This window comes from Eumetopias jubatus, unplaced genomic scaffold, assembly GCF_037043125.1.
Source record: "Eumetopias jubatus isolate StellerSeaLion01/CBP00866 unplaced genomic scaffold, mEumJub1_p1.0 scaffold_8, whole genome shotgun sequence".
In the NCBI taxonomy this organism is placed as follows: domain Eukaryota; kingdom Metazoa; phylum Chordata; class Mammalia; order Carnivora; family Otariidae; genus Eumetopias; species Eumetopias jubatus.
In genome coordinates, this window is record NW_028274814.1 from 134,647,701 (window position 1) to 134,652,472 (window position 4,772).

Here is a 4,772-nt window from a genome sequence, read left to right on the forward strand (position 1 = left end):
CTCCAGCAAAGGCTCAAACGCCACCTTCTTCTTTTTTTTTTTTTAAGATTGATTGATTGATTGATTGATTTGACATAGAGCGCACAAGCAAGCAGAGTAGCAGGGAGAGGGAGAGGGAGAAGCAGGCTTCCCGCTGAGCAGGGAGCCCGATGCAGGGCTCGATTCCAGGACCCTGGGACGATGACCTGAGCCGAAGGTAGATGCCACCCAGGCACCCTCAGGAGTCCATTTGAACTGATGTCCCTCATTTAGAGCAGTAACAAAACCGCTTCCCATGCTATATCCCCTGACGCCCCCAGCCCGAGTGAGGCCAAAAGTGCACACCCCAAGCATCCTGCACCTCACCAGGTAAACAAGCCCAAAGGAGGGAGGCCGTGGATGTGGGTACAGGCCCAGGGCCAACCAGACCAGAGCGCAGGCTTCGAGGCAGGAATCTTAAGAGGAAGTGGGCAGGGGGAGGGCTCCGTCTGGAGCAATCAGGATTGCCAAATGGGAAAGACGCCAGCCCCAGATGCCTTCCTGGGGCTTCCTCTCCCTTTTCTCAAGCCCCGGGACTCACCTAACACAGCTGAGCCGTGGGGGCCAAGGGGCCCATCTTCCTGCTCCCTTTCCTCTCGTGCCCATAACTCCACACTCGGTGCCCACCCCCCACTGGCTGCCCTGCTCTCTCACCCCCTTTAGCCTTCCTCCCCCACCGCCCAAGGAAAGGGGGAGACCATTTGGCCAACTAATTGTTAACTGCCTTGGCGCTTCATTTTATAAAATGTCACTAAGGAGTTTGAATTTGGCTTGGGGTTTGAGTAAACACACACACTCTTGGTCCTGCACTCTGGGTGGCTTTCTCGTGTTTCATTTAGTGAAACGAAACACATTTAGGAGAGCTTCCTCTGTGCCAGACCCTCGGCCAGGCGCTGGGGGCCCGAGGAGCTCAGGGTCTGCTGGAGAAGCTAAAAAGGCAACCGTAACCACAGTGTAGCCATGGGAAAAGCTGGGGGCTCTGGGACTCCAGAGAATTCCCTAGGCAGCCTGGAAGGCAGGGACTCTGCCCAGAGGAAGATGTGAATGACAGTAATGTTATGATAATCAAATGAAGCTCCAGGCTCGGAAGTGGAGCTCACTGCTATAATTATTAAGTGCCTACTGTGTGTGGGACACTGTCATTCAGGGGTGTGGAGGGTACTGTCTAGGATCAAATCCAGGCCCCCCTTGGAAAGGAGGATGGGCAGCAAAGTGAATATCCTGTCCTTGAAACTGTACCACTGCAAATTAGAAAGGGCACTCCCATGGTTGAGAGGAGCCAACTGAGTCACAGAGGTGGGCGCTCACTCCCCTAGATCACAGGTGCCTTGGAGATAGGATATCGGGCTTAACACTGCATCTGCAGCACTGAGGCATGAAAGACTTTTTAAAATTATCTGGTGGTAGGATATTTATTCGTATGGTAATATAGAAACAGGTTGCTAAAAAGGTATATGTTGTATGACCCAATTTTATAAAATACATAGGCACATATACATCAATTTTTTAAGACCGACACTGGTAGGCTACAAAATATTAATAGTTATTATCTCTAAGTTGTAGATTGCAGATGTTTGTAAAAGACTTTATTATGTAGGATATTGGACATACACTAAAAAAGAGAATAAGATAATGAAACTTTTTCAGCCCAATAACCATCAAATCATCCCTGACCACACCCATCCATAGGTCTATGACATATTCCATGGAAGCAAGTCCACACATCGTACCATTCCTTCTCCAAACGTTTCAATGCGTATCTCTCAAAATAAGACCTTTTACTATATTACTATATATATACAAAACCACAATACCATTGCAACTAAAAAGATACACAATTATTCCTTACTATTATCAAATGGCCAGGCAGTGTCCAAATTTCCAGTAGTCTCATAAATGGCAGAGATGTTTCCATATTACAGTGGGTTTTTTTTAAGCTTCTGAGATTTTATTATTTTTAATACATACATTTCACAAACAGAAACCTTCAAACACCACACACAACTCCATAACCAAATGTTTCCGTTTTATCAGCATTCTTTTAACTATTTACACCATCTTCCCTCAACAAAAGTGCAATCCAAGACATCTTGACAAGAAATCTTTAGGACAAGAATATATTTTTGAGCTGGCTTTAACAATGCCCGTCCGTTATGTTTTCTTTCAATCACCTGGAAAAATAACAAAGTCAACAGGACGTAGAGATGAGCTGGGTTAGGTGGCAGCCTATTAAAGGAACCAAAACACTGAACAGGAGTGCTTTCTCCTCAAGTCCTCCCCAAACGTCCAAAATTGCTCAAGAGCTGCAACGAGGAGACCAAAGAGGAGAAGCCATGTGGAGGTCCTAACCCGGGGACAGGAGAACCGACTGTACAGGAGGCATTGGTCTTACAGGACAAAACAGAAAACTTCAGCAAATTAGTTTTCATGGTCTACTAAGTTATGCATCAGCCTGTTAGTTTTAGTATTTAAACACCTAATAATATTCTTTCCTGATGAGTTCATTTCCCCCCCCCAAAAGATATGAAAATACTTTTTACTCTGAAAATAAACTTCTTTTGCAAAACCTGGAAATTAAAGACCAAGGGAGAGCTCTGTCTTACTCAGAATGGAATAATTCACCCCACTACCCAATTTCATGGCCAATGTCTATCTTTTAATCAAGCAGTTGATAAACTCGGTATTATCACTCGCTTCAGATGCAGCCAGAAGAAGTGGAGAACTGAGCCAGCTACTAAAACAAAGGTTTCATCAATAAGCTTCAAGAACTTTGAAGGAGGAAAATGGCTTCACGAAATGGTAGTCCAAGTTCCCACAGTGCGGACATACAGTGTTTTTTTTTTTAATTGGGATAAAAATTAAAACCGCACTGTGCAATTAGTTGAGATGTCACTTAGGTCTCTTTTATACATGGTTTCCCCTCCATGCCTTTTTATTTGCTTTGCAAACACCTCACTTGTCCTACCCCATCCCACACTTTGGATTTTGCCGATTGCATCCCTGTGGTATAATTCAACAAGCTTCTCTGTCCTTTTTATTTCTGATAAATTGATGGTCTAAGCTAGAGTCTGATGAAATTCAGATTAGCATTTTCTGGCAAGACTAATTCATAGGAGATGTTGTGTGATTTCATTAGGAGATAAATCATGTCTGGCTGTCTCTTGTTGTGTGACGTAAGCAGCCATTGCTGTTCAATGCTTACATCCCTTAATTCATGAGGAGTGGCAAGATGAAGTCATCCAATTTGGGCATTCTCTCTTCTACTATTAGCTGGAATACTTCCATGAAGAGAAACTTCTGCTCATCCCTATTTGGTTCCTTTGAGGTACAAATCATAAAGGAAGGGCAGGATAAATGCTTCATTCTTGCTCTTTATTTACTGGTCTTCAGAATGATGAGCTGGATCTTCAGCACCCACAAAGGGTGACAACTTAATTTTTTTTAATTATTATTTTTAGCATCACTATGAACTCATGGATTTATTTTTTATTTTTTTTAAAGATTTTATTTATTTATTTATTTGAGAGAGAGAGAGAATGAGAGATAGAGAGCATGAGAGGGAAGAGGGTCACAGGGAGAAGCAGACTCCCCGCTGAGCAGGGAGCCCGATGTGGGACTCGATTCCGGGACTCCAGGATCATGACCTGAGCCGAAGGCAGTCGCTTAACCAACTGAGCCACCCAGGCGCCCTGAACTCATGGATTTAAATATTTGATGTGTTTTAGTCTGTTACAGTTATTATTCTTTTTTTTTTTTTAAGATTTTTATTTATTTATTTATTTGACAGAGAGTTACATAGCAAGAGAGGGAACACAAGCAGGGGGAGTGGGAGAGGGAGAAGCAGGCTTCCCGCGGAGCAGGGAGCCCGAATTGGGGCTCCATCCCAGGACCTTGGGATCACAACCCGAGCCGAAGGCAGACGCTCAACAACTGAGCCACTCAGGCGCCCCACAGTTATTATTCTTATTGATGTTCAAATCATCCCATCTTTGGTCTGTGGAAATCTCTTCAACTTGGCTGTGGGGTCCTTTGGACATCTGGTGAGTCTCAATAGCTTCTTTGCCAGATGATGTTTCAAGATGTTCCAAACTCCTCTTTTGTTCTGCTCCTTGCGTTCTGACCAGGAATGACCAGGAATCAGCCATTCTCTACGGAGCCCTGGTTCCTTTTGAGGGAAATGGTATTTAGAGATCACAAGCTGGGTGCCAGGGGTGTAATAGGCTTCTAAAATTTTTTTCTTCTTTTACTTTTTATTTTGAAATAATTTTAGGCTTACAGAAAAGTTGCAAAAATAGCAGAGTTCCCGTATATCCTCTTACCCAGCTTCCTCTCAGGTTAACTTCTTACATAACCATAGTAAAATTATCAAACCCCCAAAAATAACATTGGCACTATACTACTAACTAAACTACAGACTTTATTCAGATTTCATTAATGTCCATTTTTCCATTAATGCCTTTTTTTTTCTGTTCTAAAATCCAGTCCATATCAAACCTGTCATGTCTCCTTACTCTCCTCTAATCCCGCTCACCTTTCATGACCTTGACGCTTGAAAAGTACTTGTCAGGTGTTTTGTAGAATGTCCTGCCCTTTGGGTTTGTCTTGCCTTTTCTCATGATTAGATCGAGGTTATGCCTTGTAGGGAAGAATAACACAGGCTCGACCCTCTTTTCAGGGCTCCAGGGGATACATGGTGTTGATACGTCTTATTCCTGGGATGTTAAGTTAATCACTTGGTTAAGATGGAGTCCACC